Genomic DNA, 17877 nt, shown 5'->3' with positions numbered 1-17877 from the left:
GTACGAAAGCTGAATAACAAAAGCGTCAAAACGTGACTGAACTCGTAATAACGAGATAAATATCTCGTAAAAACGACTAAGTATCTCGTTATAACGAGACAACTATCTTGTTATTAGACTTGTACGGATTATGACGGACACGGACACTGAGAGCGAACAACCGACAGGCAGGGGATACTCTCAAAGTTATTTCATGCTTTAAAACAGTCATGTATGTATAAATAAGGCGTATCAGATGAGTCGTTTTACAAACTAACATTAAGCTCTAGATCTTTGTATCAGTTATGATTAATTTTCGATTATAATAACTGTAAATATATTGTGAGAACAGTCCGAACGCAATATTTTGGTTTTCGCTGACAAAACCATTATACTGAAAAAGGTAAAGAATATATAACGGTACTTGATTTTAAAGTTTATAATATAGGTGAACAGGTCTTTGGATCATTCCATTATTAGATAAAACTGAAATAAAGTGTTTTGTCTATATATTGTCCGCTTTTCATGCCAATAGTAAATGATACTGGTTTATTTTGATATGCAGTGTGCAATATTAAAGTATAGTCCGTTTAAAAAAGCTGATTATGAGATACGAGTTTATTGTCAATAAATAGGGGTGTAATGATCGGATGACTCCAGGTAAATGTTATTGTTTTGATAAGTATTTTATTTACTTGATGCATTAGCATATTCACTTTAATTTAATTGTCCTCTAAAATGCTCTGTACTTAATGAAATTACAGATATTAATTTCTCATATAGAGTCGCTGGCCCAGTGGTATCGTTCAGATCTATGACGATAGCGGTTGTGGGTTCGAACCTCAAGTGAGGAAGTTTTTTTTATGCCCCCCCCCCCCCCCCACAAAGTGGGAGGCATATAGTGATTGCACTGTCTGTCCGTTCGTCCGTTCGTTCGTTCGTCCGTCCGTCCGTCCCGTTTCGTGTCTTCGTCATAACTTCTTAACTGTTGAATGGATTCGAATCAAACTTCACAGAATTGTAAAGCACCATGAGAAGGTGTGTCGCGTCCAACTCTCAGTTCCCCAGGTCCAAGGTCAAGGTCACACTTAAAGGTCAAAGTTCAAATCTTTCGTGTCTTGGCCATAACTTCTTTACTATTGAATGGATTTGAATCAAACTTCACAGAATTGTAAAGCACCATGAGACGGTGTGTCGCATCCAACTCTCGGGTCCCCCAGGTCCAAGGTCAAGGTCACACTTAAAGGTCAAAGTTCAATTTTTTCGTGTCTCAGCCATAACTTCTTTACTATTGAATGGATTTGAATCAAACTTCACAGAATTGCAAATTTTGAGTTCAAACATTTCAAGGTCAAGGTCATCCTTCAAGGTCAAAGGTCAAATTAAGGTCAATGTGCTAGGGGGGCATTTGTCTCTTACAGTGACAGCTCTTGTTATTTCATTTTTGGAAAGAATTACATAGTTTGTATTTAGTAATGTTATGTAAAAATCTAAATCACGAGAACCTCACTTATCTCGATTTTGCATGTATAATTCAAATAAGGTCCGAGTACACATAATAAGTAGACAGTATCCTCCAAGTAAACTATAAGAATGCCAGGAAAGTATTTGAATTCCGCCGAAAAGGAAAAGGTTGTATCTGTGCACTTATGAGGATCGAACCCATGATCATAACATGTGTAGTGTTCCGCATTCTTCCATTATACCACTACGCCACAGTCATTGAAAGTTGCTTATGTAAACTCAAAACTAATTCTAATAATTCTATCGTCATTTAGAACATTTAGAACAACATGTATTGGATTTCAACTTGTCTCAGGTGCATCCATGGCTAGCTTTATTTTTAGTAATGATACTACAGTGAAACTTGTAATAGGTGACTTTCCGTGAGACCTTAACAAAAAGGTCACGTATGACTGGGAGTCTTTTAATTCAGGTCCACTAACGTCAAGTGTTTCAATTTATTATTTGTTCTTGTAAATCCTGATGCCTGTCTTTTTCTTGGATTATGGTATTTAAATTGATATAAGATATTCCCTATTTAGAATATGTATACGTATTTGCATTATTATTTGTCTAATTCCTTTTTACTTGTTTTGCAAGCCATTTTGTCTGCCGTGATATCATATTACTGCACATCGGTTGAGTTTTCAAATCCCGCGTTTATTCATCGGGTAATGGATAGGTTTATATGAGATTATATTTCCATCATATTTTATTATTGTTTGGTAATACTAAAAGGAGCAGGGATTTTGAAATTTCGAAATTTTAATTAGGTTGGTAGCTCCAATTCGATTTTCTCACAAGAAAAGTTGTTCGTACGGATTATATAAAATGAACTCGTGCATCCACAGATCGTCCAATTTTGGACATATTAGAAGTTATGGTTAAATTGACTTAACTCAGATAATAAAAGAGAAAAATAAACATTTTTGCCATAGCACACAGTAAAGTTAACACGCTGGTAAGAAATCCAAGATCCGAAGCGCTATATGTTAATGACTGAAAAATGCATGAAATTCGTTTAATTAAGCCATATTATCATCACGGGGTGCAAACATTACGGTCGTTTGTGGCGTCAGACAGGGAGTCTTTTAATTCAGTCAGTGACTTTATATAGATTTTTTTACGTCAGGCGGTCGTAAACAGGGTCGTATACGGCAGGAAGTTGTCTAAATCAGTGAGTCGCTAAGGCAAGGTTGACTGTATTTTGGTAACTTATCTGGACTAATAGTTATGTTTGCTTTGTTTCAGATGGGAAAAGATTTCGACTAGGTTTTACTGGAAAGGATGTTTCGAAGATGTACACACGTTTATACAGAACTGCGACAACTGTCAAAGAAAGGTGAACCTGAAGAAAGCAAAGAAGCCACTGCGACCTATCACAGTTCCCGCCGAGGCTTTCAAGCAAGTGGGCATGGACCTTATAGGTCCTCTAGAAACCTCTTATCAGGGTAAGTTTTGTCTGTCGGTTTGTTGGGCTGCTTTGGTAGACCCTGGTGACTTTGACTCGTAGACAATATATGTCGGGGCATTGTGGTGCCGCATAGCGGTGTTGCTGCATAAAGATGGTCAAACAAAATTATGCGGCGATTTTCAACGCATGCAGAGGGCATGTTTAGGCGGCAGAAAGGCCCCCTTTCGCCGCATAAAGAAACCCATTAAAACATAAACGATAATTACTAGTTACTTCTATGAAGTTTCAACCAGACCAGGATCTAGTTTTATGTACTCACTCTCTCTTCCTCTGAAAAAGTCTTAAGTTCCGAAGGTCATTCCATCTTAAGTGGGGGCATATTTTATTCACTATACATTATATAGGGAAAAAAATTGTGAACGCAACTTCTCCTACACCGCTTGGTGGATTTTGTTCAAACTTTCACAGATGATCAACCTTAATGTGTAGATGATCGTAAAGACAGGAATTTTGGCTGTGATTGGTTTTAGCAAAATTATGGCCTTTTGATGTTTTATTCACTATACATTATATATGGAAAAAAAATTGTGAACGCAACTCCTCCTACACCGCTTGGGGGATTTTGTTCAAACTTTCACAGATGATCAACCTTAATATGTTGATGATCGTACAGACAGGAATTTTTGCTGCGTTTAGTCTTAGCAGAATTATGGCCCTTTGTTGTTTTATTCACTATACATTATATAAGGAAATATTTGTGAAGTAATAATTTTGGTATTAATATACTTATTAATTTCATATTTGAACACAACAAAGCTTTGAACTGGACCTTCAAAAAATTAATATGAAGATAACCTTGGCCTCTGAATGACCTTGACCTTCAAATTTAAAGCCTCATAAGGCCTTTGTGTTTGGAGTGGCTGCCACTATTTTTGTGACTAAAGTATACTAAAGAAATTATATATTTTTCAAGTTAAATTATATAAGAAATAACTGTTTTCTTAAAGCTTTTTAACAGATTTGTATATCCAATAAGCATTATAAGGAAAACAAAATATTTTATTACCTCCCTTAATTCTTTTTACTATATGTTTACATGTAGGATAATTAAAAGTGAGTGTTTCTTTACGTTTTATTGTTGACATTCCCTATTTAGACAAATGTTAAACCCATTTTTAACATAAAAATAAAAGCCTTATGGGACTTTAAAGTTTGAAATTTCCCAAAAGTGACTAAAACTTTGCTATTTATTTATTAGTTTTCTTCATGCTTGAGCACAACAACCTTTTTAAGACAAACTTAATATGCGCTAAAGATCAAATGATATAACATGTTACTAAGCATCATGTAGGGGTGCACCAGTGTCCTATGGACACATATCTAGTTGTTTTATGCGTGGCATGTCGCCGCATAAAGGTGGTCACCCTCTATATGCGTTGAAAATCACCGCATAAACGAGTCCGACCACCTTTATGCGGCAACACCGCTATGCGGCACCACAGGGCATAATAATGTTATGACCCCCGTAATAATACTATGACTGGGGGTCATAATACTATGACCGGGGGTCATAATACTATGACCGGGGGTCATAATACTGTGACCGGGGGTCATAATACTATGACCGGGGGGTCATAATACTGTGACCGGGGGTCATAATATTACGACTCCTCCACACATAGGAAAATGAGTCTCACACAAACCACTATATGAGGGTTATTTTCTGTGTGAGGCAGAGTCATAATATTGTGCCCCCGGTCATAAACTGTGACTGGGGGTCATAATTTTACATCTCCCCTACACATAGAAAACGCCCTTCACATAGTACCAACGGTTGCACTGCTCATTTTTAGTCACTATTATGCATAAAAGTAATGATGCGACTCATATTTCTATAAGGATCAGTTTGCTAAGTTACAATATACTTATATTGATAAAATCACCATGTCCAGTCTTCACGTGGTTTGACGGTGAAGTTAATGCTAAATGATGGTGGAAAACAACCTACTGGGTATTTCACCTCTGTACCACCGTACTCATTTGAAACGTTGTAATACATTGTAGTCAGTTTAACTTGAGATTTTTAGTTACTGGAGCGGTAGAGACGTATCGGTAATGCACCTGTTGAGTGGTGGTAAACTGAAATAGATTTTACGCAGTTTACGATTAGTTACAAGCAAAGCGACCGCCCATGTGAAACAGGGCCATGTGCGAAAGCAACTGCATTTCTTTTTAAGCACTGTAAATATATGTCGTATTTTTACGGGAAAACCATAGTTTATTAAATTAAATTTTGATAGTTCTGTATTTTTACGGGAAAACCATAGTTTATTAAATTAAATTTTGATAGTTCTGTAACTTAAACGCCGTCGACGGTTGCCAGCTGATATGTCAATGTACCAGCTGTTTATGACCTGTCAGTCAAATATGATCAGGCTTATTAGTCCCCTACGAGGACTATAGGAATGCCCTCCGTCAGTCTGTCCGTCCGTCCGTCTGTCCGTCCGTCCGTCCGAAAATCTGGATCCCGCGATATCTTCAAAATACTTAAAAAAAATTCATGAAACTTGGAATAGTGATAAAGGGCAATATGGAGATTATGCACGTCTTTTTATTTATTTATTTTTTTCGTTTTTGCGTCCGTCTGTCTGTCTGCTTTAAAAAACATTCAACACATCTTTAACCTAACTGGATTCCACTATATCTCCAAAAGTACATTGAATTTTTTTATGGAACTCCCCTACCGGTGTAACCGAGATAGGATTGCCCTCCGTCCGTCTGTCCCGTCTGTCCGTCCGTCCAAATTTTGTTTCCGGGCTATTTCTTGAAGACTATTGGCCAGATTTCAATTATTTTTTTTAAGAGTTATAGCATTTGACTAGCAATTTGCAATTTTCAAGCGAAATGAATGGGGGATTTTTTTCTTAAAGTAGTTTGTATAGAACATATCAACTGTAAACTTGAGAAAGATATTATTAAGAAACAGAGTAGTGCTTTTTTATTTTCCTTCCATTTTTGTCGAGCCCACCTTCGGTGAACTCGACCCTTAGTCGCCAGGTTTTGATGTTCGCTATATGTGCGTGCATGTGTCCGTCCTGATTTTTACGGACCATAACTCCAATTTGAATGAAAATGGAGGAATTTCTGTAAAAACTTCACACAAGTGATCACCTCCATGAGTTCTAGTTCTGCGCGCATGAACTGGGTTTATGGGTCAAAGGTAAAGGTCTTCTTAGAGATCACTGATAAATGCTTGTGCAGGGCATATCTGGTAACTGCATGAAGAGATTTTTTTTACTATAACTTCACACAAATGTTAACTACCATGAGATCTAGTGTCGCACGCATCAACCAGGTCTCCAGTTAAAGGTAAAGATAACAGAGGTCATTAGAAGTGCTTTTCTAGAGGATATCCTATATGCATGAGGGAATTTTTATGCAACATCTTAAAACTGCGATGCTGGCCCGTAGACATGCAGAATGAAATTCTAGTTTCTATGCAAACTCAAACTTGAAAAGAAACATCTATCGGCTGGGGATATACTAGTATTGTCTTTGACAATGCATCGTTGATTAAAATAAGTATTGTAAAATGCTTACATTTATACATTTCAGGAAACAAGTACATTGTCGTTATAACAGAATATTTGACAAAATGGGTAGAGGCAGAAGGGATTCCAGACAAGTCATCTGAAACTGTACTATCAGTATTCACAAAGTTTGTCACGACACATGGTTGCCCCAGCGTATTAATAACGGATCAGGGGAGAGAATTCTGCAACGACTTGAATGAAAAGTTTTGCAAGCAGTTTGGGATAGAACATAGAATTGCATCAGCATATCACCCACAAACAGGAGGACATACTGAAAGATTTAACAGGACTTTGTGCGATATGCTTGTGCACAGTGTAGATTTGTCGCAGAAAAATTGGGACATTAAGTTACCATACGTACTGTTTGCCTATAGAACGTCTAAACATGAGTCGACGAAACAAACACCATTCTATCTTGTGTTTGGAAGGCACGCACGCTTACCAATAGAACTAGACTTAGCAATGCAATCGGATGATAACCAAGACTCTGAATTGTCACTAAAGGAAAGAATAGACTCGTTCATTAAACTGTCGTGCAACAGAAAAGAAGCATCGTCCAATATTAAAACGGCACAATCGAAGCAGAAGAAATATTACGATTCTTCACTACCTAAAGACGATACAGCAGGTTTTGAAGTCGGCGACCAAGTCCTTCTTCATAACACCAGAAAATTGACGAGAAAAGGAGGGAAATTGGGTCTAAAATGGAAAGGACCATTCAAAATAACAAAAGTAACTGGAAAAGGCACTTATTTCCTAGAAGGAATGAAAACAAGTGTAAGTGGGAACAGACTGAATCGCTATAGGCAGAGTAATGACGATGCTGCTACAGATAACACAGAAAAGCGACCAACTGAAGGTCCAAAAGATGACCACAGTCTAATAAACAAAGAAACAGGAACCCAAGCAAACGAGAAAGCGTTTGAAAGACCTGCAAAAAGAAACGATAAATCTGACGACTGCAATCTCCCTCCAAAAAAGAGAAGAGTATCGCGAGAAGATGTTGCAACACAACCTACCAATTCTACAGAATCTACTAATCAAGAACCCCAACCATTTCAATTCAGACCATCTAATCAAGAATGGCAGGAACAAATCTCGAGTGTATTTAAGTCGGCAGTCAAAAACACGTATGCATCCGGTCCAGACAAATATATACGACGAGACGCCAAACCTACTAAAACTGTAAACATGCGTGGGGATGGCAATTGTTTGTTTAGAACATTCAGTTATTTAGTTTTTGGCGTACAAACACACCATAGCTTGATAAGGCAAGCGATTGTTGACTTCATGAAAGAAAACGAAACTCTAATGAAAGGCATTACACGTGATTCGGTTTCCAGATATCTAGACACGTCAATGATGGCCTCCGAAAACACTTGGGGAACAGAAGTGGAGATATTTGCTTTTGCAACTCTCACCAGAAGCGTTGTGTATGTTTATTCACAGTATGGCAGTAAGGAACAGTGGCGTTGGTTAGAATACAAACCGTTAGGCCTCATTGGTGGTAATTTAAGGGGTCGAGCAGTGTACATTCAGAATTCCAGCGACCATTTTGTCCCGGTGCTAGAGGTAGATGGCGAAGAGTTCTCAAGAAAGCCATACAAACGAATTCGGAACCACATTCCAGAAAGATACCACGCCCTTATAAGTGATGACATATTAGATGCTGCTTTAGTGAATTGTTACGCAGACGAAGCCTTGCTATTAAAACTTGACAAAAGTGTAAAGACTGTATATGTGAAGGCTTTTACTAACACGCCTTACAATGTAGAAGGGCTGCGTGGGTTATCTGACGAGGTGGATGCAAATATTTTCAATATAGTATGTGACTGGAGCGATGTCGAAAACATACTTAATTGATAAGTGACACGTGCAAGAATAAATCAACAACTCAGTGGAGAACGATACAATTTATGCTAAATTTGGTTTAACATATTGCATCTGATGAGCATAACAATGCGTGCTAAATATACCTTGTGTGATTTACTAACTAAAATAATAGCTTAAGATATAAACATATGTGACATGTAGTTTTACCAAAGCACAGGTCAACACCCTGGGACGTTTTGTTGGATTCGCCTCTATATTCCATACAGTTTTAAATAAAAAGTCCTTTCGTTTATGAAATTGTCCTTATTATATACCGAACAACACTCCCGAACCACGGATATATAGGATCTCACATGAGTTGTCATATGATATAAGATTTTATTAAACGAGCTCAAGAAAATGTTACATAGCGAGCCTCGGGCGAGCTTTATAACATTTTCTTGAACGAGTTTAATAAAATATTATATTTTTTGACAACGAATGTGAGATTCGTTTTATCACATGACTTAAAACATAAAAATAAAACATATAAAATAAACCCTTTTTAACGCTATGAGTACGCACGCTTTTCACGCCTTTTTTCTATATGGAATGTATTGGCGGAAATGAGTCACGTCAAAGTTATATTACACGTGTTAAATATAAAGAAATTCGTAATGATTATATTACATGAAAAACAAGCGATGTCATGTGATAAAATCAGATCTAGCAAATTCAACGATAATGCTACCAAGACCCGTATCTATATTCACACAAAAGTAAAAACACTCTAGAGGCCACATTTTTATATGAATCTTTATAAAATTTGGTCAGAATGCTAGTTAATTCGAGTGAGTTTAAAACTGAGTCATATTAGGTCAAAATTAGAAGTATGTCCGTCCGTCTGTCCGTTTGTCCGTCCGTCCGTCTGTCTGTCTGTCTTCCGGTAATGTCAAACACCCCCGGGGACGTAGACATGGTTGCGCGTCAAAATCGCAAGAAGGTTTAAAGAGTAGTTTAAAAAGATTTAAAAGAATGTTTAAAAGGGTTAACTAGAAATACATTCTGCATGCCCACGGGCAGATGTCGAGCCCGCTTTGTAGGTTTAAATTTTCACAGAAAGATTCATAATGGACATTTGTGAAGATGAAAGAATGATAATGACCTTGACCTTTGATATTGTGACCCCAAAAACAATAGGGGTCATTTACTCAATATGGGTGATCATCCTATCAGGTTTGGCAGCTGAAGGTTGAACAATAATTAAGTTATTGAGCGGAAACCGTTTTCAGTTTTAAGGTCTATGTAACCTTGAACTTGTTATTTGACATTTGACCTCTAAGTGTGACCTTGACCTTTGCCACAGAGACATAATTTTTTCGCGCGACACACCGCCTTGCCATGGAGAACATTTATGCCAAATTATATTAAAATCCCTCCATCCATATAGAAGTTATGCTCCGGACACGGATTTTGCGCCGACTCCAAGTGTGACCTTGACCTTTGACGAGCGGATCCGGGTGGTGTGCGCGACACGTCTTCTAATTAAGGTTAAAATATATCTCAAGTTAATGTTAAATTCCTTCAAAAAATGAGCGAGATATTTCGTCACGCAATCTGATTGGCACATACGAAATAAACAAGTCTCCGTGACGTCATATGGGCTGGCCACCGCTCTTCCGAATAACGGACGCGATCGTCGTGTTAATAAGATGCAATCGATTTTCTTAGAAGATAATCCAATAAATCGACTATTATTCTTTTGATATAAGTAGAAATAATATAAATGATAATATAAATATAAGAAATGAACGCCTTCTCGCTATAGTTCAACGGGTATATGAATACAACAAGTAGCGTGCATAGTTAACGTAAACCCCTTCGGGGTTTACGAACTATGCACGAGACTTGTTGTATTCATATAATCGTGAACCGACGCGAGAAGGCGTTCATTTCTTAAATATAGCTGCACTGAACTGCTCAGGGGTAGGGAGGAGGGCAACAGTAAGTGGTAGGTTGTTCCAATGGTACACAGTCCTGGGGAAGAAAGAACATTTATGATAATAAGAGGTTGCTGTAATTAACCTGTAACTCAGATCTTTTGCATGAATTGCTTATCCTTTTTGTGCTAAATGATTTCTAAAACCACTTTTCGAATGGTCATGAAAAGAAAAAAGGGATAATATTTTTAAGTCATTCATCATTGCTAGTTCCATTAATCTGTGTGGGACGTTTAATCACTATACAACTTTGATGACTACGAAAATGATTCAAATCACTAACAAACACTTGTCACTTACAGTGCACTTACAGTGATTCTGCTTGTATAATTAATAATTATTTAATTTCAATCGCAGAGAGGTTTATATAGTTGACTCCTAATCCAGTTGCACAGATTCGATTCTTAGGCGAGGAAGCTATCGAAGTATGTTACATCAGATCAGGATTAGACGAGTTCTGGTAAGAAGTCCAACGATACTAGATTGAAATCCAGCCACCCTCGCCCCCTGAAAACTAGCTAGTTCTGTGATTATAAATATTTTTGATTGTTGATATTCAAACAGGCCGTAAATTACAACAAGTAGTTGCGTATTTTGTTGATGGAACGTTCCTATGCAGTCCATCGCCTATGTTTTAAATGATAAACTGAGCAGCGCACAGTTTGTATGCCTGTCACCCATACACGACCCTGGTAGGCGTCGAACTCACAACGGTGAGGGGCAAGTGATTCTCGGTCGGAGACTTTAACCATTTTTTCTTTCCACACAAATAGGCATCGGTAGTGGTAATCCCTGAAGCTTGGATCAATTCCATCTAACTGCGGTCAAAAAAAAACGTGCAGTATGGACGCATGCACGGACGGGTGCCATCTCTCCTCCGATGTCTATGGATGAAGATAATTATGTTGTGCAAGTGTACCTTAGATAGGTTAGGTCAAGGTTTGGATTGGGGGGGGGGTCCTTATTCTATAGGGGGTCACATTTCTACGTGAGGGGTCATTTTTCTACGTGTGAGGAGTCATAATATAATGACCCCCCAGTCATAATATAATGACCCCCCGGTCAATATTTTATATAAAATAATGACCGGGGGTCATTATTTTATATAAAATAATGACCGGGGGGTCATTATTCTATGGGGGTCACTTTACAACGTTACACCGGCGTCAACGTTTCTTAGCGCGTGTAACTTTCTCGTCCACGGTCAAAATGGCGCAAAACTACCGTGAAATGAGGTACCTCGTGTCAAAGATAGCTAAGCATCACTGCATGTGCGGAGATTGGGACCAATTTTGCTGTGTAGGGTTTGCTCATACCTACGTGGCGAATTTTTCGGTTTGTCTGGGGCATAATTCGGTCACCGGTTTCTAAGGCCGCAAAGTGCGCCCAAAACCGTAATTTTTCAGCGGATTTGCCAAACCTTATAATGTAAAGTTAAAGCCGACGATATTTCCGGCACCACAAACGCGGGGCGGTCTGGACCGGTATTGCCGTTTTGGTATCTCCATTCTCTACGTGACGCGACCGTCGGCGCATCTCTGACGTGTACGGTCAAAATTGCACGAAAATACCGTAAAAAGGGGAACGCACCTCGTGTCGAAGATAGCTAAGCATCCCTGTACGTGGGGAGTTAGGGACAAATTTTGCTATGTATGGTTTCATCATACCTACGTGCCACACTTTTCCGTGTGTCTGGGACGTTATTCGGTCAGCGTTTTCTAAGGCCGCAAAGTGCGTCCAAAACCGTGCATCCTAACACGTGCAACTTTCTCGTTTACGGTCAAAATTGCGCGAGAATACCGGTCCCAGCCGTGGCAGGTGCAGGAATGCTGAGATATCTTCGACACCGCATACCCAAGTTTTAGGTATTTTTCGCTGCATTTTAGAGTATAAAATAGCCGTGTAAGCGAATGGAAACGGTGACGCAATGACGTCAGAGATGCGCCGACGGTGGCGTTACGTAGGAAATTGAGAGAGTTAAATTTTAAGACCAGTACGATCCTCCTATCATTTGTGATTCCGGAGATATCGTCGAGATTTGCGTTCCGTTACATAGTAGGTTTTGGCACGTTGAAAAGTACGAAATGTTCCGAATTTGGTCATATTTTGACGTGTTGGAAACCGGTGATCAAAAATTATCCCGGGCATCCGGACAGGTGCATCTTGTAAAGTAGAGCGTCCCCAAAATGGCAAAACTGGTCCCAGCCACGGCAGGTGCAGGGATGCTGAGATATCTTCGACACCGCATAGCCCAGTTTAGGCTTTGACAGCATTGACAAAGAACCTGGGCATGTTGAAACCAAGGCTGTAAGAACAGTTCAACAATTCATAGATATATTGAAACCCAGGCTGTAACAACAGTTAAACAATACCTAGATATGTTGAAACCCAGGCTGTCACAACAGTGATACAGAAGCCAGACTTGTTGAAACCAAGGCTATAAAAACAGCGACACAATACTTAGATATGTTGAAATCCAGGCTATGACAACATTAACTTAGTACCTAGGCATACTATAATCCAGGCTATGAAAACAGTGACACAGTACCTAAACATGTTGAAACCCTGGCTATGACAACAGTGACACAGTATCTAAACGTGTAAAAGCACATGCTATGAAATCAGGGACACGTTTCGAGGTATGTTCAAACCTAGGCTACGATAAAAGTGACAGAGAACCTAGACATGTTAAAACCCATGCTGTTACAACTATGACACAGAACCTGGGCACGTTAAAGGACATGCTATGACAACAGTGAAACAATATCTAGACATGTAAAAGCCAATGCTATGACAACAATGACACATTACCGCCTAGACATGCTAAAGCCCGGGCTATGACAACAGTGACACAGTACCTGGTTATGTTGAAGCCCAGACTAAGACGACAGTGACACAGTACCTCTTTATGTTGAAGCCCAGACTAAGACAACAGTGACACAGTACCTGGTTATGTTGAAGCCCAGACTAAGACGACAGTGACACAGTACCTGGTTACGTTAAAGCCCAGACTAAGACAACAGTGACACAGTACCTGGTTATGTTGAAGCCCAGACTAAGACGACAGTGACACAGTACCTGGTTATGTTGAAGCCCAGACTAAGACGACAGTGACACAGTACCTGGTTATGTTGAAGCCCAGACTAAGACGACAGTGACACAGTACCTGGTTATGTTGAAGCCCAGACTAAGACGACAGTGACACAGTACCTGGTTATGTTGAAGCCCAGACTAAGACTACAGTGACACAGTACCTGGTTATGTTGAAGCCCAGACTAAGACGACAGTGACACAGTACCTGGTTATGTTGAAGCCCAGACTAAGACGACAGTGACACAGTACCTGGTTATGTTGAAGCCCAGACTAAGACGACAGTGACACAGCACCTGGTTACGTTGAAGCCCAGACTAAGACGACAGTGACACAGTACCTGGTTGCGTTGAAGCCCAGACTAAGACGACAGTGACACAATACCTGGTTATGTTGAAGCCCAGACTAAGACGACAGTGACACAGTACCTGGTTATGTTGAAGCCCAGACTAAGACGACAGTGACACAGTACCTAGTTATGTTGAAGCCCAGACTAAGACAACAGTGACACAGTACCTGGTTATGTTGAAGCCCACACTAAGACGACAGTGACACAGTACCTGGTTATGTTGAAGCCCAGACTAAGACAACAGTGACACAGTACCTGGTTATGTTGAAGCCCAGACTAAGACGACAGTGACACAGTGCCTGGTTACGTTGAAGCCATGACTAAGACAACAGTGACACAGGACCTAAACATGAAAAGGAATGCTTTGAAAAAAGTGACACAGTATCGAGTCATTTTGAAACCCAGGCTATGACAACAGTGACAGAGAACCTAGACATGTTAAAAACCAGACTGTAACAGCATTGCCACAGAACCTAAGCATGTTAAAACCAAGGGTGTAAAACAATGATACAGTACCAAGAGATGTTTAAACCGAAGCTATGACAACAGTGAAACAGTACTTTGACATGTTAACTGGGTAATAACAACAGTGACACAGTACCTTCACATGTAAAGGCCCATGCTATGACAACAGTGACTAGTCATGTTGAAGCCCGTGCTATGAATACAGTGACACATTATCTGGTCATGTTGAAGCCCAGGCTATGGAATCAGGGACATAGTACCTTGCCATTTAAAAGCCCATGATATGACAACAGTGACACAGTACCTAAGCATCTAATATAACCTGCGCTATGACAACAGTGAAACAGTATCTAGACATGTAAAAGCCGATGCTATGACAACAGTGACGCACTACCTAAAGCATTTGATATACAACAGTGACACAGTACCTAGACATGTTGAAACCCAGACTATGACAACAGTGACAACGTACCTAAATATTTTCAAGTACATGCTATGACAACAGTGACACAGTTTCTAGTCATTTCAAACCCAGGCTATGTCATCAGCGACAGAGAACCGAGACATGTTGAAGCTCAGGATGTAAGAACAATGGCAGATAACCTAGGCACGTTGACACCCAGACTTTAACAACAATTACACAACACTTAAAAACCAGGCTATGACAACATTGGCACTGTACCTAGACATGTAAAAGGACATGTTATGGCAACAGTGACACAGTATCTAGACATGTAAAAGACCATGCTATGACAATAGTGACACAGTACCTAGATACGTTAAAGCCCATGCTATGACAACAGTGACACAGTACTTAGTGATAATGAAGCCCAGGTTATGACAACAGTGACACAGTAAATTGACATTTTTTAACCACGGCTATGACAACACTGATTTAATATCTAGACATGTAAAAGCACATGCCATGAAAACAGTCACACAGTACCTACACATGTTGAAACCCAGGCTATGACAACAGTGACTCAGTACCTAGACATGTAAAAGCACATGCTATGACAACAGTGACTCACTACCTAGTCATGTAAAAGTCCATGCAATGGCAACAGTGACACAGTACCTAGACGTGTAAAAGAACATGCTATAACAACATTGACACAGTACCTAGACATGTTGAAACGATGGTTCTTACAACAGTGACACAGTATCTGGACATATAAACGCTCATGCTATAACATCAGTGACACAATTACTAGTAATGTTGAAACCCAGGATATCACAACAGTGACACAACATCTAGACATGCAAACGCCCAAGCTAAGACAGCAGTGACACAGTATCGAGTCATGTTGAAACCCAGGCTATGACAACAGTCACAGAGTACCTAGTCATTTTTAAACCCATCCTATGACAACAATGATACAGTATAAAGTCATGTTGAAACCCAGGCTATGACAACAGTGCAAGAGAACCTAGACATGTTGAAACCCAGGCTGTAACAACAGTGACACAATACCTAGACATGTTGAAACCAAGGCTGTAACAATATAGACACAGAACCTAGGCATGTTGAAACCCAGGCTGTAACAGCAGTGACACAGAACCTAGAGGCTTTGACAATAGTGACATAGTAACTGGTCATGTTGAAGCCCAGGATAAGACAACAGTGACAAAATACCTTGATATGTCGAAACCAAGGTTATGACAACAGTGATACCGCAACTAGGCATGTTGAAACCAAGACTAAGACAACAGTGACAGTGCCTAGATATGTCGAAACCCAGACGAAGACAACAGTGACACAGTAACTAGGCATGTTGGTACCCAGTCTATGACAACAGTGTCACAGTAACTAGGCAATGAAACCCAGGCTATGACAACAGTGGCACAGCGACTAGGCATTTCGAAACCTAGGCGAAGACATTAGTGACACAGTCATTAGGCATGTTGGAACCCAGGCTATGACAACAGTGACACAGTAACTAGGTATATTGGAACTCGGGCTATGACAATAGTGACACAGTCCCTAGGTATTTTACAATTAACTTTTGACAAACTTGACACAGTTCATGGACAAGTTCCCTCCAGCAAGTTATTTAGACATAAGAAACATTTCAAAGAGTAAAGACAGAAATACAGTTATATGGTCTTAAAACTCATCTCTTGGAAAAGCGGTTAGAAGAAAATATTTGTTTTTTAAGTTTCTTAATTTGATTAAAAACAAATAAGAAACTACCAACAGCAGCATTTTTGTCTCGCAGTCTCTGAGAAATTATAGGAAAAGAAGATCAGAGTTTTCTATACGGATTTCAAAGGACATTCATGTTTATATTAAGGTATTGGATTTGGGATGTGTGGTCCTACAAAGGGTACCACACATATATATATATATATTGACACAGTGAATTCTCTGTCAATGTAACTCTTCTCTATTATAGTTGTTATGGCAAAGTATGTATTTGTAAGAATACCTATACTAACAATAAAAAGAGGGACATGATGGCCATACAACGCTCACCTAAGCAAAGGGCTACAACTCTGTGAAAAAGCATTAATAAAATTGTTGCAATTTAAACATATCTTTACTGATGACGATGCCTTGTTTTATATTTGTAATTGGTCATGCAATGAAGCTACCTGTAAAATTTCATTCAAATCAATTTTGCCTGGTGGTTTTTTGGATTTTTAAAAGCAAAACAGGAAGTCGGTCATTTTGTTGTTGCTGTTGTTGATCAATCATGACAAATTGATGTATTGTTGTAGAGGGTCACCAAAGGAAGCTTCCTGTAAAGTGTCATTGAATTTGGAGTGACAGCTTCAGAGGAGATGTTTTTTAAAACAAAACAGGAATTCAGCCATTTTGTTGTTGCTGCTGTTGTTGATAAATCGTAACCCCTTGTTTAGATTTTGTAGAGGGCCAACAAAGGAAGCTTCCTGTAAAGTTTCATTGAATTTGGACTGGTAGCTTCAGAGGAGATGCTTTTTAATGCAAAGCAGGAAGTAAGCCATTTCATTGTTGTTGTTGTTAATCAATCGTGACTCCTTGTTGTATTTTTGTAGAGAGACACCCAGGGAAGCTTCCTGCGAAGTTTCATTGAATTTGTCTAGGTAGTTTCCGATCAGATTTTTAAGCAATTATTGACGGACCTTGTCTCATCTTAAGTACCATGGACTCTGGTGAGCCAAAAAAGGGCTAGGATGTCAATGTTTTCTTTTCAAATATGTCTATCACCACAGCAAGTCATATAAAATCGTGACATTTTGTACTTTTCAACGTGCCCCGACCTGCCTTTTAAGGGGACGCAAATCTCGACGATATATCCGGAACCAAACATAAAAAAAAAAAATTGGGTATGCGGTGTCGAAGATATCTCAGCATCCCGGAACCTCCCGCGGTTGGGATTAGTTTTGCCATTTAGGGGACGCTCTACCCTACAAGATGCACATGTCGGGATGTCAGCGATGATATTTGGTCACCGGATTCCAACACGTATGACCAAATTCGCGACATTTCGTAATTTTCAACGTGCCCTAACCTACCTTTTAAGGGGACGCAAATCTCGACGACATCTCCAAATCACTAATGATATGAGGTCCGTACTGGTCTTGAAATTAAGCTCTCTCAATTTCCTACGTTACGCCACCGTCGGCGCATCTCTGACATCACTGCGTCACCGTTTCTATTCGCCTACACGGCTATTTTATACTTCAAAA

The sequence above is a fragment of the Mya arenaria genome, chromosome 4 (genome assembly GCF_026914265.1).
Source record: "Mya arenaria isolate MELC-2E11 chromosome 4, ASM2691426v1".
Lineage (NCBI taxonomy): Eukaryota > Metazoa > Mollusca > Bivalvia > Myida > Myidae > Mya > Mya arenaria.
The sequence above is the reverse complement of the archived record's forward strand: the minus strand, read 5'-3'. Positions refer to the sequence as shown.